This window comes from Monomorium pharaonis, chromosome 4 (assembly GCF_013373865.1).
Source record: "Monomorium pharaonis isolate MP-MQ-018 chromosome 4, ASM1337386v2, whole genome shotgun sequence".
In the NCBI taxonomy this organism is placed as follows: domain Eukaryota; kingdom Metazoa; phylum Arthropoda; class Insecta; order Hymenoptera; family Formicidae; genus Monomorium; species Monomorium pharaonis.
Window position 1 is genome coordinate 1,730,835 of NC_050470.1, and position 21,008 is coordinate 1,751,842.

At 34.4% G+C, this 21,008-nt stretch overlaps 1 protein-coding gene across 2 annotated transcripts in view; it reads right to left on the reverse strand.

Moving 5' to 3' along the window:
* The window catches only part of LOC105840419 (connectin), a 135,714-nt gene that overhangs the window by 97,884 nt on the left and 16,822 nt on the right, over window positions 1-21,008 (reverse strand). For both annotated transcript variants that reach the window (XM_036286478.1, XM_036286477.1), the window contains one exon: window positions 3,249-3,326. The gene's annotated coding sequence lies outside the window, so the exon portion shown is untranslated. The remainder of the gene's footprint in view (window positions 1-3,248; window positions 3,327-21,008) is intronic.

The following is a 21,008-nucleotide window of genomic DNA, read 5'->3' on the forward strand; positions in this document are numbered from 1 at the left end:
CAGTAACATATATATATTTATCCAAATAACAAATCTGAATGAAAAGAAATAGGTTTTCACATTGCAACTTCAAAATTATAAGTAATGGTTGACAAACGGAAAAAGGAACATGAGAAGGATACTAAGATCCGAAGTACGAATTGTTGTTTTCTAAAAGTTCGAAATATAAATCGCAATTTAAGAACGGCGCGCGGTATTATCTGCGTCTCTTGCCTTGGTCCAGCTAAACACAATCGATCATAGCCGCCGCGGAGATGGATTGAGGAGGCAGACGTTACTTCAGAACAATATCCGTGACGATACAAAATTCTAAGATCGATGAACCTGCGATTCGGATCTGGCCAAGTGTAATTGTAAAGAACGTCTGTAATTGGAAGGCTACTGTGCTCTAATGGACAGAAACTTGTATTTCTCACAACACATTTAATAACAGATCTCAATCTTGATCAATGATGTTTAATTTTACCTTATGTGTATGTGTTAGACTAATTTAAACGGTTTATTTTCCTAAAGTCATTTTAATAATCTCATTTCAATTAAATAAATGTAAAAAAAAATTTAAGCAGAAAAAGTTAAAAATAAAAAATATTACTTATTTTTTAAATATTGAGAATTAAGAGAATTTTCAAACTGTTTTAAATATAGGCAATATTTTAAGAGTGAAATTAAAAATTTTAAGAATATCTATAGTTTTATGTTTTGATGCTCTAATGAGAGAGAGAGAGAGAGAGAGAGAGAGAGAGAGAGAGAGAGAGAGAGAGAAAGAAAGAGAGAAAGAGAAAGAGAGGATAAGAGAAAGAGAGGATAAAAGAAAGGAGAGAGAAAAGAAAAGTTTCCGTAATTTTCCTCTTGCAGTCAAGAATTTCGAAGAGAAGTGAAACTTGTGGTAAAACATCCAGTAGAATTTAAACATCGAGTAATGCGTGCACGAGATAAAGGGCGAGGTAGCCGACGGTGCAATTAAAATTTTCGGCAACCGCAAGTTTGGTACCCAAAAAAACCTTCGAGCTTCGGGAGAAACTACCGGCCATTAGCGGGGAGCAACCCCTGCATCCAAGTTCAGCCTGCAGGGTGAGCGAAAGCGAAAGGGAGAGAGCAAGAAAATCGGCGAACCAGAGCAAGGGAAATAGGAAGGAGAGGGAGACGGCCCATTTCACGGGCTTTAAACACTCCGCCCCGGAAAGGAAAGAGGAAAAAAAAGAAGGAAGGCTCGGTAGAATCAGATTCTAGCCATTCGCCTGCTGCTGATTTCCTGCTTGCTGCCTTCTGGAAATAAGGGTGGAGACTTTTCGCAGTGGATGCGCGTGATACCAGCTCTCCGTTCCCTTTTTCACCTTCGGCCTATATTTCTTCCGTTTCCCTTCCTGGTTTATATGAAAAAGCCTAGTTTCGGGCACTCTAAAAAGAAATGACGTGTATGCGCGCATAGGGGAAATGAGGGTGGAAGATACTCGGGGAGGATACGAGGGGTGATGTAGAAAGAATAGGAGGAGAGCTCGCTTCAAAGGGCGATTTGTCGACAGTCAACATGACAAAGACATTAGTCGGCCCGAGGGCGAAAAGGGATGACCCCTTCGAATCATTAAGGAAAAACAGCAGCGTAAAGGGGAGTGCAGGGAAGAGGGAAGGAGAGAGGGAAGAATGCAAAAAAGGCCTTGCCGGAGGTGACTGCGTCGCGAAATTCTCGCTAAGCTATCTCAAAGGATGTCACAAGCGGAAAAATTAATTTTTTTTGCATCGTTCTTTCAAACTGTCTTCTCCTTCGTCTCCTCCCATCCATTCTGTTTCTCTCTCTTCCTCTCCGTTTCACATCTTATCTTCATTCGTTATTTGCAAACAGTGCTTTTGATGAAAATTCTAGCGTTTTCTATCCCGCGTGAAAGCGAATGCATTCTTCCGGACGGTTCGTCCTATTCGATGTGTCTCGCATCTTCCAGCTTTGCTGGTTTGAAAAAGGATCTCAGAAATCTAAGTTGCTATTTTCTTTTTGCATTGCCTTTTATCCTTAAAAACGTTTTATGGGGTACGGATTGCTCAATTTAAAAGAAAGCAATATTTAATTCAATTATACATAGATGTAAATGTAATATTTATATTATAGCTATTGATTCTTTATTATTCATTAGGTTATCTCAAATTGACCTATTTATACATCGATATTTAGTAGCACATAATTCTATCTTCCTCCGTATATACAAGACAGAGAAAACCTTTTACGAATAGCTCTTCGAGCACTAAAAAAAGAACGCAACACACTAAATCGAGGTTCGAAGAAAATTCGTAGTTCGTAAAACTTAAGACGTAAGGAAATTCAAAAACAACGTCAAGACGAAGACGAACATTGACGGTCGTTTCAATTGATAGCGCGCCCGCGGCTCTCTAGAACCTTACACAAATAAGTTTCAAAGATCCGTAATCTTTCTGTTCTCTTTCTCTCTCCTCCTGCCTTTCTCATTTTCCCTCTTTACACTTTCGATTCGGGTTTTCAGCAGAAACCGCCAATAAATGAAAGGAGAGAGAAAGAGAGAATTGGCAAGCTGTTCCTACGACCGATCGAAGTGGGTTCCCGGTAGGAAAGAGCTTTTCGCAGTACGAGGAAAATTCCGGTGGCTGAAGGCAGTGGACGGTAGAAGGAGGATGGTGAGCAGACTTGGATCATAGATCGATTCGGAGACAAACATTTCCAATCAGCGTACAAACGGGACTGGCGAACGTTATCGTCGCCTTTCCGCCTTCATTTTTTTTTACTCCCTGATACAGAGACTAAGAGAAGGCGTGACAGGGGGCTGTCGATTTTTATCGAGTTACAAAGGGCGAGGAATTAGTGCTAAGCGAGAGTGCAGAGAGAGCTAAAGCTAGAAATTAAATTTCCTCGGCCAGATGTTTCGTCCGCTTCTCACGAATAGACGTCTGCTTTTCCTCCGCCATGTCCACAGCCGGAAAACAATAATGGGAGTTCCCCGATGGGGAGTCGAAGAGAAAAAGGGCGAATCTCAATCTCATTTAGCAAATAACAGATTAAACAAAAAGTTGTTCATGAATAATATCTATCTAGGGCCCCTTTAATTGCTTTAATAATTAAATAAACCATACTATTAATTAATAATATATTAATTTGAGTCAATGGCTAAAATAAAGGAGGAAAATATGTATTGTATTTCCCTCTTGAATGCTTTAAAGAGATTTCAATTCTCCTATTTTTCTTTACTTAAATGTTATTATAATTATGTACTTTTTATTTCACTTACCCAAAAAACGCCAATCTTCGCCACCAATGCAAAATTTCCCGATTTTTTATGCACTATTGAGTGAAATCACTAGATCACCTAAAACAAACAAAGTCTAAAATTAGTTTAATAAATAAGTTTAATAAATCAAGTTAAAGCAAAATCTAATCTTGAAACTAATAAAATGTAAGAAAACGCGATTTTTTTTTCTTTCTTTTGTTCTTTTCTAAAAACTACAGATAACTCTAAATTTTATATGTATATAAAGAATCTTATTTAAAAAATACGTGACATTATCAGGTTTATCAACAGTTATATCAAATCAGTAATAAAAATAATAGTCAATAATCAGAAGCAAAGTCAATACGAAAGTTTCCATTTCGCTGTATCTTGCAATCGTGAAGCCAAACAAAAGTTTCGATTGAAAAGATAAAGAATTCCTAGAATCATTGTGTCGATAATTCGACTTCGAATTGATCAATTAACTACGATACTGTGGAGCCACTTTTTCACTACCACCGTTGATGTTTATTTGAATTTGTTTCATAATTGAAACAAAGATATAAAATTCGATCAGCCATACGATTGCCCCCTTAAACAATTGTTTGCATGTTACTAACACACTTCTGCATTATGCCTGCGACAAAACTAGTACATTAATTGCCGCAAGAATGGAGCAACATTAATCTGGTTTATTGTTCAGCAGCGTTTGGAAACCATTCGATCGTTATTTCGCGGCTATGCACGAATATTGGGTCGCGCGCGCAGAATATCAAATTACGAATACGAATAATTAATCGGATGGTAGAATCGCGCGTCGTTCACGACCACAAACACCAACTTTTTGCTATTCTCTCGCAAATTTGGAAACTAAAAGTCAAATAATAACGTAGTTCACAATAGAAAAAGTTTCCTTTGAATCCAAGCGAGATATTGAATCATCTACAGTTATTTTTTATGCTGTACGTAATTTTAAACCTTCAAAATACCTGGCAATCATAAATACCACCCTTCTTTTTTATATTTTAGAAATAATCTAAAAGACATTTTATGTGACAAATATTTTAAAACAACATAAATCTTTAAACATCTTAAAAATGTATTTTAAAATGTTTTTCAGATACCTGTATACATATAGTCATCTTTTTTTAAAAATTCTATACTTATCTTTAATAAAGTCTTTTCAGAAATTTTTTAAACAACTTCTAGACATCTTGAATAAGATATCTTTCAGATATCTACAAGATTTCGATATTTTCTGAGAATTTTAAGAGAAATTTGAAAAAAAGATTGCAAAGTTGTAAAAAAAAACTATTTTATTATTAAGAATTATTGTTATGACATGTAACATGTTAAAAAAATCGTGTTGATTTCAAAATCAAATTACTGTTAAAACTTTTAGTCGTAAAAAAATTGTGATTAATAAAATTCCTGAAAATTAATGTTTCAATAATAGTGACGAATTTTGATCACGTGTGTAATACTTTAGTCGTTCTATATATTCTTTGTTACAATCAATCAAATGATATCATAAAAAAAGTATTCGCGACGTTCACCCAAATAGCTGGCTTCACGTGACAAACGGTCGTACTCGATTCGTTTATCGAAATCTAACCATTATTCGCGAAACTAAAACGAAACTGACCATCACTCCCTTCAATCAATCGTCCTCGCGGCGTTATTTACACTACAGCCAAGTTTTCATTTCGACAATACCACGAACCTGTAAACGTGGTAAACGAATTGACGGAAAAGCATTTTTAAGAAAATCTTTTTTCTTTTATATATAAAACTTTATCTCAAAGGAAATAGTAAGATCAACAGGATGACTATAATCTCTTCTGTTAGAATTTGAGATTTATGAAGAAGCTATTCTTTATCTTAAAGAACGTTTGATGTATTTTTGTTACTGAAATAATTCAGCTATTAATCATCGATGCGGTGATAACAAGATATCCTGTATATACGTCAAAACCAGCACAAAAGAAAAAACGCGGTCATCGTCACGGAACACAAAAGTCACCCTCGTGCAACCGCGTAACGACTTCCGCGATGCTCAAGGGATGCTCGGTGAGAGTGAGAGAAACCGTGACGTCATGGCGGAAATAGAAATTAGGGAGCTCGCGAAGCGAATCACCCCAGAACTTGTCTTCTAAACTACTACAGTTCTTAAATCTTTGCGAGAGAACGACGCCGCGGTTCACATAAAAGTTATTTATTGGAATGCAGTTAAACGTTTTCGTAGTTGAGAGTGGACGGGATGCGTTTGTCTGTGTATGTGTGCGTAGGTAGCACACGACGAACACACTTACAGCAAGTGGGTTTTCGATTTATTATATCGCCTTCGGCGTTTTTCCGGACATTATTATCGACCAACGATGGAGAACCACCACGCGATTCGCCACCGATGTCTCTTAAATCGATTTAAGTATATCGAGGCGACATGTAAAGCTTCCAATCGCCGCAGACCCGTATTTAGAAAAGTCAGACAAACGTTATTCTATACGAGCTCTTCACGCACTGTTAAATTCAACGTCATTCTATCGCTCAGTTTTATGGGTAACAATGTATTGCAAAATTGTACTCCGTAACTGTTCCAGAACTTACATACATTACAATATAAAATACGTTGCTAGATTATTTGAATAAATAATTCTTCATTTCCCTCTCAAATCGTACACATACATGCTCTAATATTAATTGTTTCATTACGTGAATTTTTTGAAAAGAATAATTTTTGTATTTTTACACACATATCTTGTTTAACTTTTACACATAATTATAATACATTTTTGTATATAATCTTTTTATGTCTTTCTAGATTTTTAATTTTTTTTTTTGTAAATATGTGCCTGCGTGTGTACATTCAATGTAGAAATAATTTTTAAAAAATATTTTTCTTTTAATTATCTATTTCCTTCGTGCATGTGTGTTTAACGTCACGCTCGTTATACGATATTCAACAAAAGTTAAATGCGACCTGGAAGTGAATTATATTCCATATCGCGTGCACTATCAATTTACTTGTGCAACGCTTGTTTGATGAAATCGCATGCACATATAAATATGCGTCAATACGTTAAATTGCATTAACCAGGCCATCAGCTGAGCCTTCAAATTTGATATCTTAAAATGTTATAATAAATGCCAGGCACGGCTCTTCCATTCGATTACCTCTTCGATTGTTATCGTCGGCATTAATTCCAATAAATTGTACATCAGTAATGCTGTTCTACTGTAAATGGATATTTTATCGATATATTGTCAATAGAAAATAGCAAAGAAATTGATTTATTTATAGAGTTAAAACACCATTTTTCTGAAAATTCAAATAAAATTCTTTATATTTACAATATTTTAGCATCAAAATAAGAGTTTCAAATTAAATTTTTTTATTAAAGCAAAGTTAACTTGAAATTTACTTAAAAAAACATCTTTCTTCAATCATTAATTATTCAAAAAGTTGTTTCGATCATCTTTGTTGAAAAGAATCGATCGAAATCGACGAAACAGCCTATAAAAAGGACACCCCGTATAAATGTCGCGAGACAAAGATCGGAACGAGCCATCTCGGCAATCGGTAAATCCTCGATGGTGATTTACAACGTCTACTAGCGTCGTGGCGCCGTTTTCTTTCCCGCTAGCGCTCCTCGTCGAGGAATCGCTTTGCCGCTACATCGAATCCGACAAGCGCGACTCGCGGAGTTATAGACTGCCGAGTCAGATCTGTGAAGGAATTGCTTTTCGACAATTCGTATTTTCCTTAGCCACAAGCGCGCTCCAGTCACTATCAAATTGATGCCCTCCATTTATTTTTTAAATTAAAAAGTTATAATTAATCTCTTGTAACGCTCGGCACATCGATGTGTCAATACTAATCAAATTGATAAAAAGATTGTTTCTTATGTCGGGGTTCATTTTACTATCAATAAAAATGTAGAGTAGAATAGAATAACGAATTATCTTAGTAATCTCTGTTGGTCTCAGAAGACAGGAAGAGAAAAAAAAAACTGAAATGAATTCTAGTACGCCACGTAAAGAATCTCTTCGGGGTAACTAACGGTCCAAATCGGCTGCGAACTATCTATCGGCTCGAGGGGACCTCATTGGCGGAAGGCGTAGAATTTTAAGCGGCCTCTTAAATTTACTCGGCACCTTGCGGATAACAGGCAAGTTATCGAGTTATCGAGTTACGAGTTGGGGGAATAACGCTTATACCCGGAACGCCACTGCTAAAGGCGGAACGAAGTTTTCGGGGGTGAGGTAGTCAAGGGATGATTCACCCATCGTCGAAAAACGCAAGTAGACGATGATGAAGGAAGGAAAATGGGAGGGCAAACTCCGTAGAGAATAAAGGATTCCGAAACTAGTCTTATTAAGGTTTCGCGGCAAATTTTCACTGCAGGAAAATTCATCCTACTAATTCACGAGAGAGAGAGAGAGAGAGAGAGAGAGAGAGAGAGAGAGAGAAAGTAATGAAGCAGCTTTGCGCAAGAGGGACTTTGTCTTATATTAAAAGGACTTTGTCTTATATTAATGTAGTGTTTAACTTCGAAAAAGAGAGATCATAAATTCTAATAAATTTTTGAGAGAACTTAAGTTTCTTAGTTACTTAACGAGTCTCATAAATATCAAATATCAATATAAAACACTAATTTTATATATGTTTTAAAATAAATATTGAATAAATACTACATAAATAATAAACGAAACTTTTTACTAATAGATAATGTAATACAAAAAATTAAAAACTTTATTTCTAAAAATTTCTTTGCGTGATTAAGAAGTTCAAGTTTTTATTTAAAATTATATTTTATACATATTTTTAGGTTATTTGTTATATCATTTCGTATATTACAATTTATTAAAAGAGTAAAGATATTTGTAACCACTTTCAATGTAAAAATAATAAAAATTAGTATTAATAATAAAAAAATTACAAAACTTTTATATCAACTTGGAAAAGTTTTTACTAGATAAAACTTATTACCATTTTATCTCTTGGAATCAATATTATATATAATTCAATGTCTACTTGATAAATCATTCAATATACTTTTTATAACATTTTTTGTAAAATTATTCACCTAGTTTTATAATTAAATAATCTTGCATTGTTTATGGACGAAGCAGCGATAATTGTCAAATTGATCTGAATACAAAATGCGAGTCAGTTTTGCCGTGACATAAAGTATTTATCCAACTAACAATATACAACGTTTTCGAAGCTACGCATTTACATAATTGATTGAATTATCAAATTACATAAATGTACAACATTGAAACAAAAAACAACAATGTTACTATCTTATCAATCTCCGACATTTCAGTCTCCTGGTATTTCAAGTTGCTTCATAAACAAATCATTTGTATAGCTGGAATTATATTCATTTCAAGCCCAAATAAGCAGCATCTGAAATGCCGTTACACGAGGATAAATGTTATTTTAGTCTAAACAATCTGTAATATTGTAAAAATAACACTCTCTAAATGCGACCTCGCTAAACCCGAAACATTTTGTTTCTTTCAGGTCACCCTGTGCACGAAGAACGTATATTGATCCGATTCGACTGGAATGCAAAACGACTTTGGTGCATTCGTGATCTGAGGCACCGGGGGTGGAATCAAGCCCATGCATGCCCCGACGATGAGATCTCCACGATCTCCTCCGCGAGCCTCGGCTCCATTACTTCGTCATCACTGTCGCTATTACGTCCGCCCTCCCTCAACCCTCGTCACGACATCAAGACGAGCAGGCTCCTCGTCTTACCAACGCGCAAACACCACCACTACCCCGTGTCTAACGACTCTCCGCGCATATACCGACTCGTAGCGGACTTCCACGCACACGTGTAATCGGCGACTTGCGCACGTGTAGCACGTCCTGATGTACCCGGATGAACGATAAATCATTCCAAAAGCGAATTCGTCGTCCCCCGTCAACGTCGCTCTCACGTTTCGAATCGAGTCTCGGTTAATTGCCGCGATTCTCCCTGCAATATTTCCTCGAATAAGAGGAAGCACACTCGCGGCACATAGTGTTTTAACTCTTAATTCAACAGCGTTTTTCTCCATATTTTCTACTGCAACTTTTTCTTGAAAAAAATTGTAAAAACAAAGATACGAATACTTCGCAACTGGAGTATACTACTTTAATGCAACATAAGAATATTTGAATACACAGTAAAACATATTTTTCTTTATTAGAAGAAAAACATTAATTATTATCATGGAAATAATTAATAAAAGTATTTTTATGCCAAATATAATTTTAGCTTTATAATGCTGTATTATGTTAAAATTAAAAACAAATTTATATTACACTAAAAAAGAGATTATAATTTGAGAGATTTTATGTTTCAAATTAAATAAACTGTTAAAACTTTTTTAGTCCTCAAAGGAATTTATTATATATATTAAAGATGATAAAACTTGGTAATTGATACTTGATAATTTAATCTCTTACATTGTGTGAAAAAAATTATAAACAAATTCATTGACTTTGGTGTCAATCTATATTCTTTATTAATTATTAAAGTTAATCTTAAAAGCTTTCATGTTTCTGAATGTAAAATTTTTAATATAATGTAAAATATCAAACAACCAAAATATTAAACTATGTTGTTATAAAATTTAAAAAATAATAAACAAAGTAAAGAGATAATTATAAAAAGAGATAATTAAAAAATAATAAACAAAGTAAAGAGATAATTATAAAAAAATAAAAATAGCAAAATAAATATATGACAAATATTAAAATTAAAGCTTTTTTATCTTTACAAAAATATATAATATTAATATTACTGCAAGTATAAATATGATATAAAAAAACAACGAATATTACGAATGATCGAAGCTTCGCTTGATGTAATAAATCTAATCCTTGTTTATGACAATTTTATTAATTTTATTCTTTACAACAAGAAAGAGAGAGAAAGAGAGAGAGAGAGAGTTTCTTCTAAGGATTGATAGTTCTAACTTAGTTTTGAAGGGGATAAAACTTTTTTAGCACGTCATATACTACAACTGTGGCATGATAAATTATGTTAAAATAACTCTGTTCGCTACTTTAATCTGAAATATTTTAAAACTGTATGACGTGATAAAGCAAAATTATATTCAGTACTGAAAAAAACTACAAAAAATTATAATTTTAGGCAGTTTTTTGTAACTACGCGGAAAGAGATGTTTAAAAAAAAATTCCGGAAAACAGAAACCTTCGATATCTGATGTTTCGCGCACAATTACGCAATTCATCAAGGTACCTCGCGCCTGTGCTGATTGCAAATTGCGGGCGAAATATGTGCCATGTATCTGACCGCGACGTTAAGATGTCAACGATCGAGCGGGCAATCGCTTACGCTTACAATTGTACTTAATGGAATTGCTGTTGCGGAGTGAGATTGGTCTTAAGCGGCGAAGTTAACGCGGTTTCGAGCAATACATCAGGCCCCGAATGCTGGCCGGTTCTGGCGAATCGCCAATTATTTGGGTTAATGGGTTAAAGGGGACGTGCTGTGCTGCCGGCCGCGACGTGGTATCGGTTTCCGAAACAAAGCGGAATCCGTTCGTGTCACGTTCACGGTATATACACGTGGAAATTTAACATCCGATGCAAAATTGGAAACTACCAGGGATAACATTGTGGGTAACCGTAAACATTATATCGCCTCACATAATTAGGTTTAAGCTTTCCTCGGGCATTATCAGGTCGTCACACCCCCTTTCGCCTTGTGTACTTTTTATCGTAAACCCATCTCGTCGCCACGCCTCAAAACCATCGTATTACATTTACCCGTTCAACTTATCCATTCAATTTACCGTTCTTCATTTATGTATAAAAACGAGAAGGCTTCACGTGCTTCCTTTGTTTTCTGATAAAACACATGTAACGCGCGCTCGCGATACGTGTGTAATAAAATCGAAATTTGCCCCTCTCTCATCCCTGGGGGAGAAACAGGGGGAGAAATCGAAAAAGGGTACGCAACAACATCCGAAACCGGTCCGGCGCATTGTCCGAGCGCAAGTCGCATGTCGGCCATGCCGTCTGCGACTATACTTCATAGCTCGCTCGCGCGCGCCGCATGCAAGTTTAATCTCCTGGAAGTAACGTAAACGCAGTAGAGTGTGTGTACCGCCACCCTGTGCCGCGCCTCGTGGCGCCTCTCCCTGAATAATGCATTTATGTGCTCCGCGTGTCCGCGAATCTCCAGCCCGCCGACTCTGTTCGAGCGTGTCGGGATGCCGCACGCGCGACATACCCGCCGTATTTCGAGAAAGCCGCCCCCGTTAAGTTTCCCGTGCCCATGATTGCGATATTTACATCTTGCGCGAGCGGCGCGTTAATGTCCTAGAAAGAGATACCGAGTTCGCGGTTGCAGTTTCGCACCCGGCGATGCCTCGCTTTTCAAGGGGAATGCGAAGAGAGTGGTTTCAACGTGCGCTGGATGCTGATGGTGAGGATCAATTTTCTGAAAGATGTGCTTTCCCGCGATGTGCAGGTAATATCATCGATATTTATGTCTTATTTAAAGCTACAGCTGCTTGCGTCAGAGTTTCTCAAAGACACACGTTTCTGAAACTACTTACATTTATACGAGTCATCGGTTCTTTTATGGCTTAATATATTGAGCTTCATTTTTATGTATTATTTTTATGCGCTACCACGTTTTTTATTTAATTAATTTTTGTTTTTGCCTGTCATTTATCATGCTTTAAACAGCTAAATTATTTATATTTTAATTTACGCTAATGCAACTATTTCTCGTCATCGCTCTTTTTTCATTTATTTTTGTAAGCAAACCTTTTACGAGATTTTTTTATGAGAATAAGAGTGCTTTCAAACACATAATTAAAAAAAAATGTGTTGACGCTGTTTGCGTGATTCTCTGAAGTTTGGAGAAGTATAACTTGATGCATCACCACGATGACTCGCTTTGGCTGTTATCATATCAAAGCCTGTTCTCGGTGGTAATTGAAACTAATTTGCGGTCGCGTGGAAGAGATGATGCTCTCATAATTCATGTGGCGAGGGTTAATGCACCATCTGTGTAAGCGAAATGTAAATATGAAAACCGTGGGTGGAGATGAAGAAGACTTGAGACGTAGTCATCACATTCTAGATATCATATTCCTCGTAATGTATATTAAAATTTAATTCAATTCAATTTAATAAAATGTTAAAATGCAACTGTGTATAGTGTGTTATACAGTAAAATAAATTAAATATCATATGTACACATACGTAGATATAAATTAATATAAATTATATACATTTTTACGCGGTTAAGTTTAATTTAATTAAATTTAATTCGTTTTAATATATTATTTGGAATTATTTTAATGTTAATTATTTTTATATATTAATCAGTTCCTTCTTGCAAAATAAGATGTAAAAGAAGATGTTAATTTATCTTAATAATTTTTATTTTTTACCTCCTTCCATATAAATTTTCTAAAACGTTATGAAATTGTTTCATCTTCCTTTGTGAGTTTTCTAGAACAAATACACGTCTCGAGCAAATCGATGCAATTTGTCAGCAAACAGTATCACGTGATATTAAGTTAAATCACGATACAGGTTTAATCTTGCGGCTGTTTGATCACGAGGTCCTCCTCGAAGCAGCGCCGTACATCACGAGCTCCACAGAATTCTGATTTCAAACATCGATCGACATCTTGTCGTAAGATAGATTGAACTCTCGACGAGATTGACTTACAATACCCAAACCGAAGTCCGCCGAGTACGACGCAAATATTGGAATCACGCGCGACAGTAGCGGAAACTTGCCTCTTAAATTACCCTTGCCATCTCAGATAGACGTTTAAGAGATAGTTTAACCAGAGAGATTCTCTATAAGAAATAGTTTAATGGTATCAATAATAATTGATATGTATAACACAATGACAAATGTTTATTGGGATAAGGAGGAAACTAATTTATTCAATGAAATTGAAAAATTTGTTTTAGCAATACTTTCCCGATTTAGCCCGCCTCCTTGGCGCTTATCGCCTCCCCAGGTAATCCTCCACTTAGGAAACTGCTGATCCAGATCTCTAAAACTCTAAACTGAACGGAACGAATCAATTTTCGTTCCAGTCAGCTTGTACATCGTGAAAGAATTCGACACGCCAGGATCAACGTAACGACACGATGACGACGATAAATGAGTTCACCCGTATATCCCCCAGCTCTCACGCTGTCGCATAACGTCTTACTTAATTCTCTTGTTAAACGTGTTAAATGTATGAGGCACATCCAAGTGGAACGATGCTGAAAGCATGACAAATCGTAGCCTTGTAGTCCGTTTTGCAAACCAGTCAGAATTGCATTTAACCTTTAAATAGAGTAGCCTAGCTCTTTATAATTTTCTTTACTTATTATTTACTTAAATTTACTCTTTATTTAGTTAGTTGAAGAAAAAAAGCTATAAACGACTAGTACGATAATAGAGCGTAACAATTTTTATCAGTTTTAATTAAGGAAATATAATTCCTAACATTCGGAATACTACAATAAAATTTCTGAGAATTTTATCTATAAAAAAAATATCTAAATAAAATAGTATAATAAATAAGAAATTATATTTAACAATGGTAAGTAACAATTTAAGACTACGTAGATATATTGGAATATTTGTTAGACAGACTTTCTTAGTAATTTCAGGTCCGTTCAAGCAGCGCTATTGCGCTTCTCTTTCTCTTAAGTCGACGTAGACTGCATTATTCAGAAGTATCAACATCGCTTGGCACACGAGCGGGCGGAGCAAATTACGCGCGATTCGTTAGCAGAAAGAGATCGCTAGCGAGTTGATAATTTATAATCGTACAGCCACTCCGTTACACCCCCGATCGCCCGCCCGCCTGCTACCGGAATTTATCGCGCGATGGTTAACACGATTTTCGCGTGTACGGCCTGCTTAATATATTCGCGCGATCTATGTTCTACAATACCGAAATATAGCGGCAGCGCCGTGTCAAGCGAATCGAAAATTTATAGTCAAGCCACTTGTAATACTTTAATACGCTTTTCGTTCGTCCAAGACCTTTTTCTCACTTTTCTCACTTGCCAACTAAAACCGTATTTCGCATTCACTTAGCTTTTATTTCGTTTCATTTCCACTTATCCATTTAAACACTCTTTTATTTATATTCCGCAGAGTTATTAACCATTGTATCTATATTTAAAGAGACAGTAAATCTATTTAAGTCTCTTTTATCATTCAGAGATCAGAAAAGAAATTGTCAAATTGTTAAAAAAATTTATGCAAGTTTTTTTCAGTGTGGCATAAAAGTGCCACACTGAGAAAAAAATATTGTTGATTTGACAAGATTTTCCACATTAAAATTTTGTCAGTTCAAAAATTTATGCACTTAAATACACAAATTTCAATTCAAGCATTTATATAGTTAATTGAAATATATAAATACTTGAATATGCAAAATTTAATTTAGTTGGAAAATTTAGTCAAATTAACATTTTTTCTCAGTGCATAAATTGTATAAATCTCATAAACCTCATGTAACAATAAGTATTCATCTAACATTACCTAACTTTGTTCGAAGGGTAGACAAGGGATCTAAATTTGCTGTGTAATGCAAACTTAGTTAACTATTAACTTTAAAGCTGTTAATTTCTAAAAAGATATACAGAATGCTTCGTGTACAGACTAAAGAAGCATGTTTCTGAGATCAATTTAAAATTTGATTGTATTTACAATATTAAGTTAAATGTTAGACTAATATACAAATAACTTAAGAAATAAGAAGTACTAGTTTTCGAAGCGGATTTTGATGCTCTAGTAATATTTTTATATAAATTTTTAAATATACTTTAATTGTTTATAAAGTACAGCGTGCCAATATTGTGGAACTTAAACACAATCGTGAACTAAAGTTAAAAATAATATCTCTAATTAATTTGATAAGAATGCTGCAGTATTTAAAAAATCGTAAAAAACTCATAACAAAAAATTAATTATATTCAATTAAATTTATAAAAATTAATTGCATTTAATTGTTACACAATTTTTAAGCATTTTAAGTTGATCTCGGACAAGTATTTCTTCGGTTTGTACTTTATGGAATACCTCGCATAGCACTTTTAATACGGATCGTAACTCCGAGATCTCGGATTGGGCTGCGCGTGACTCGCCGTGTGACAGCAATTTTGCGATAGCCGTGTGTATGTGTTACATGCAAATATCCGGAAGTCCCGGTCTTCAGCGGGAATTTAGGTTGCATGCTTTCTCCTACGTACTCCCATTCTGCAATTTGTTCTCGCGGTAACCTCCTCGAAGTAATACCCTCTACGAAGCATTGTCCGACGACGCCAGCGTCACTTCCGGATTATCAGTACGACGCACTGCCCCGCCCTTCTACAATGAACGCGACAGAAATTCGATGGAATCGGCGCGCAGTATGGTGTGAAGTTCTGATCAAGCTGAACGAAGAATCGTTGACTCGGCAAAAAAGCTCGACATTGTTTAAATGCATAAATTATCATCTCTGTGAATAATGCATGTACCACAATCCAGAAGTTATCAAAAATATCAATATTTTTAAATGCTGTTATTTTTAGATCTTCGCATAGATGTTCTTCATTTTTCGTATAATTTCTCACTCTATTTTTTATTAAAATATAATTCACTGTTATAAACATGATAGAGCCGTAGGACAGACTTTTTCTCTTTAATTCATTAACAATATTCGTTAATTCATGGTCAATATCAACAAACTTCGGCAACATATCGCGTAATCCTCATGTTTGAATTGAGATAGATTACAGATTAAAGACACTCATTAAAGTCCGATTCGCTCCCTTGCCTTCCTTTCCAGCCCACTGCACGTCTACACGATGTGGAACGGGCTTAATCCTCGATGATACAGGTTTATAAATCTCGCTCCCCCTTTTTCCTCCTCCCCATGCTACTCTTTACTCTCAAGTACCCGAGACGCCGCAACTTCCCGTTCGCTTGTAGTTTCAATCTGCTCTCCCCTTTCAGTGCAAATGCGCCAGCGCGTTTTCTTTGGAATTCTCGCATCTACCTTCATCATCCACGGATGACAAAAGCGATTCTTCAGAGGTGCTATAAGATTATTTCGAGTGAAATAACACACGTCTCGATTTAACCATCGATAATATGCCATTCGACACCCCTGCCATGCACAATATGGTATTCGCTTCCCTTTTCTTGTCTGGAGATAGAATCACTGTCGTATATCAGTCTTCTCTTTAGCAGTGTGCACTAACATTTGTTAATGCTTTTCAGAATCTTAAACATCTCCTTCGGTACATATTGATTCATTATACTGTTGTATATAATTACTATTGATTATTATTGTTAACTATTAAAAATAGACAACTACATCATTTAGTGGATAATTTACTTTTATTTGATTTTATATTTACTTATTTCTAATCTTATTTTTAATGTTTATAATGCGTATTTAATTTTTCATACACTTATCAACTTAGATATCAAACTATTAAAGTTTCAAGAAGTAACGGATATCTAAATACTACCCGTCTAACCAAGAATACCTAATAATCTTGGATTCCGGAAATGTTAAGACATTTATATACGTTAATATATCTATAATAATGTACCTATGCGGAAATGTTAAAACATTTATGTAGATACTTTAACGTATCTACAATGTATCTAGACTATTAATAAGTTTATAATGAAATTTTTAACACATTCACCAAACTTCAATATTAATGTATTAAGTACTATATTAACACTTTCTTGTTACGGACGGATATAATCCGGAGAATAAGAATTATTAGAGCGGCTCGTTTAATCGCGATACAGAAGAAATCCCCAATTGGAACGGAGGAAAGCTTTTCCACATCTCTAAACAAATTCCAAACTCGGATCGGAAACGAAATCGGATCGTATGTGAAAACTTGTCTTTTCGTTCGACGCGCGATCGACAGTATAAACACACAAAGCTGCGCAAGATGCTTCAGCCCACTCGACAGGATTGTGAGATTATAAGCAGATTCGTAAGGCATAAGAGAGATTCGGCAAATATGTACTTTCAGATAATATTTTCAGATATTTTCAAATTTTTTAAAATATTAATAAATATCAAACTATTTGCACATCAGTAAAATGTGCAGTACACACTAATTTTTACTTAATTCAATAAAATGTGCAATAAAAAAAGATTTATAGAAATAAAATTATTAATAATTAATAATATTTTTATAAGCATGTAAAATAAAATATTTGCATTTTTACAACAAGTTTTAATGAGTTATATGGCTAACAATTACCAAATTGAAACTTTTTTTGAACTTCATAATCGCCATATATGTATATTTGTTATCAACACAATTATTATGTCTCATCAAACACAATAATGTAACATAGTAATTTGTGTAAACATCAGGTATTCACCTCTAACAATTTAGAGCCTCTTGCGAAATCGCGTACTCCGACTTAGATATTCGATTTCAACCGTTAAGTTTTGACGGAATTTGCCCGGTAATAATCCGATGTTGCGAGTTTGCTAGTAATTTTGCGGAGAGGTCTAGCGATATAACATCTAACAGGAAAGTGGCCGAATAGTGCGATCGATCTCTCGGTGGCGCCGGAGAAATTTCGATGCCAAGTTACAACCCCGAAAACGCGCGCGCGCGCACGCGATCGCCTTCGATAGAATACCGGATCTATGTGGAATTCCCGACAACTTCCGGATTTCGAACTTCCTTCGGACAGCCGTTGCTTAACGTGACCAGCCACAGCTGTTCGAATCGGTAATATTTGGAGAAAAATCCAAATATTTGAAATATTGCACCGAAAGCATTCAAAAGTAATTGATTTTTTTTAGAAAGTTCAAAGATAATTGTACAAAACAATACGTAGCCTATTTTTATCTATTTAAAAAAACTACATTTCAGAACATATATTATAATTAAAATATTTAAGTATTTTTCTTGTAAACTCATATGAAAAATTTGACATGAAGATAACTTAAACCACACACGTGTTAAAAAATATAAATCTTAAAGTCACATAAAAAGTTTTTTAGATACATTGTTTAAAAATGTTGTCATTAAAACGTCTTACCGTCCCAAAACTTTAAATGTCGTGTTTTATCAAGATAATATGCAATTATCTGATAAATGCGTAATGTAACCTATAGAACAATTTGTAGAGAAGATAAGTATTTCATTATTTCTGCACGAATAATGCTCTAAATGACACAGATTGAATGAACGAGCTGCTTAATTAATGTCAAATTGAATTAATTCGACGATCATTCTTGTGAACAAGATGGAAACGAGGAGTTGAATAGTGCTTGAATCAAACATTCACTCGACCGAAATGGGACCTAACTTGAATTGGCTCGTGGACAAGGAAAGCCGAGGTAAATGCAGGAGAGAGAAAAGGAAGATGGAAGAGGCTATAACTGTATTACAAAAGTCAAGTAGCCGCGAGCACTCGTGGTCTACTGCTCGAAACCATTGTTGCGCCAACACAGATGTCAAAAAGAGAACCGGCGTATGGCCATATGGTGCCGACCCCGTGCTGTACCGAATTCGAGTGTCATACAGATCGAGCAAACGCGAGCTTATCTCATTATGATGGCCCTTCTGACCGTTCATGGTACATTTAATCATCGATCGCGAAGTTTTATTACACAAACTGGCGAGTGAGAGAGAAAAAGAGAAAACAATTAAGACAAAATTATTAAAATATTTTATTATTAAAATATTTTATATTTGAAAGAAAATATAGATGTTATATTATATCCTCTTTTCTCTGTTCTTTTTTCTGGGGTTCTTCAAGCAATTTAAACTGCTTCTTCTCAAGGTTGTAATTCAATAAAAAAGATCTCTTAATAAAGAAATGCTATTTAAAAAGAGATAATAAGATTTTCGACAATTATTAGATCAATTATATTATTACACATCATAGCAAAAAAATTGAGATCGTTCAAAATCAGAAATATCTATCTAATATTGAATCTATCAAACTGTATTTTAATTTTAAAATCCATATTCATATCTATGTAATATTAATTTAAATTTTAAATTAAAAATTTAGATTTATATTCAGTTATTTAAACCCATTTTTTAAATATTAACATCCGTAATATTTATTTTGTCGCTTCAAAGTTAAAAAAATTTACATTATATTTATCTACCAAAAACTTAAAATTTTTTATTTTAAATAAATAATACAAAAAATTAGAATTAATATAAATATTAACTCTTTAATTTTTATGTTTGGACACTTTTATCGATCCTAATTTCTCTTAGTATAGTAGATGCGAAAATACACATAAAAAAGACGTTTTCTCAACGTATATATTTAACCATTGCGATACATATGTCTCGGTAGTCGAATTGATAAGAAGCCTATACGGAGTGTAAGAAGATTTAGGTTCAAATCCTGACTGAGGTGTTGTGTTTCGCAAAAAAATAAATAAATAAATAAAGTATAGTTAAAAAAAAATTGCTCGTTAATTTAATTTGTAATATTCCAGCTTCAGGTAAGGATTGTGTTTGAAAACCAATGAATACACGACATACATCTTACGTGAACTGGAGATTGCAAAAGTTTACACGAAAATTATTATTAGTCATTAATATTGGTGCGACAGATATTATCTCATCCTTATATTTAAGTAAATATTTAGAAAATGTTCAGTAGATTATGCGTAATCCTCAATGGCATAAATTATAAATTTCCCGTTATTTAATATTATAGATTTAAAATTCAATCACAAATCATACAATTTTAATCTTTATGACAAATTCTGAAGATCAAAAGTTCTTCAATATATTTAATTTTAAATAGAATATAATTTTCCTCTTATATATTGTAGCATATGCTGTAGTATAGTTTAGAGCGTTAAAATAGCTTTTTTTATTATTTTAGTTTAAAACTCTTTAAAAAGTTCTAAAGTGATAGAATATCCTGATAGTCGAAATTGTATGAGGCATTAAAGAAACTATGGAAAATGGTATTTTTTGTGAATTTAACAAAAGAGATGTATTTTATTGAATTATGCAATTAATTAAATAACTAAGTAAAATTGTATTCAAACAATTGCATTACTTTATAATTTTTAGTTATATATTAGAATAAAGTTTCATTGTCAGTTGATATTTAATTTAAATTAATAAGTAACTTTAAAAACATAAAAGAGACACAATATTAATTTGTAAGATGTGTACAATCTTTTAAAACACTGTATACGTTCTGTTCATTGACTTCGTCAAAATATCTTCTATGAACGTAATGATGACATCGTAATCAAACTAATTATCCCTGAACAATAGATAACAGGAGAAGCACAACAGCATATGAATCACTTTCCTAAAGAATATAATATAACGCGATCGTTAGATTCATATTAATTATAATAGCCTTATTATTATATCGGCTATATTTATTGCCTTATCACGACTTAACTTCAGTTTTCCATAATCTAACTTGTTCAAACTCGTTAAGCAGGAGATTTTCGTAATAAAAAATATAAAAACAAGGATAATCATCAAAACTCTGTAAAGGAACTACGAGGCAAAGTAAGCAACTATAAAGGCGCAAAGGAAAATGAGGAGGTTGACTCCAAGAGATTTCCAAGTATGTATAGGATGCCTTATATAGTCGTCGTCTTCGTTGGTTTCTGCACAGATAGAAACGTGTAAATGTTGGCGGGATTAAATCCACGACAAAGGACTCGCGGATTCCTTCCGGGTACCGAAAAAGAGACGACGGTGGAAAGTTCGTTCTCGCGTACGGTTCATAAGAAGCTTTC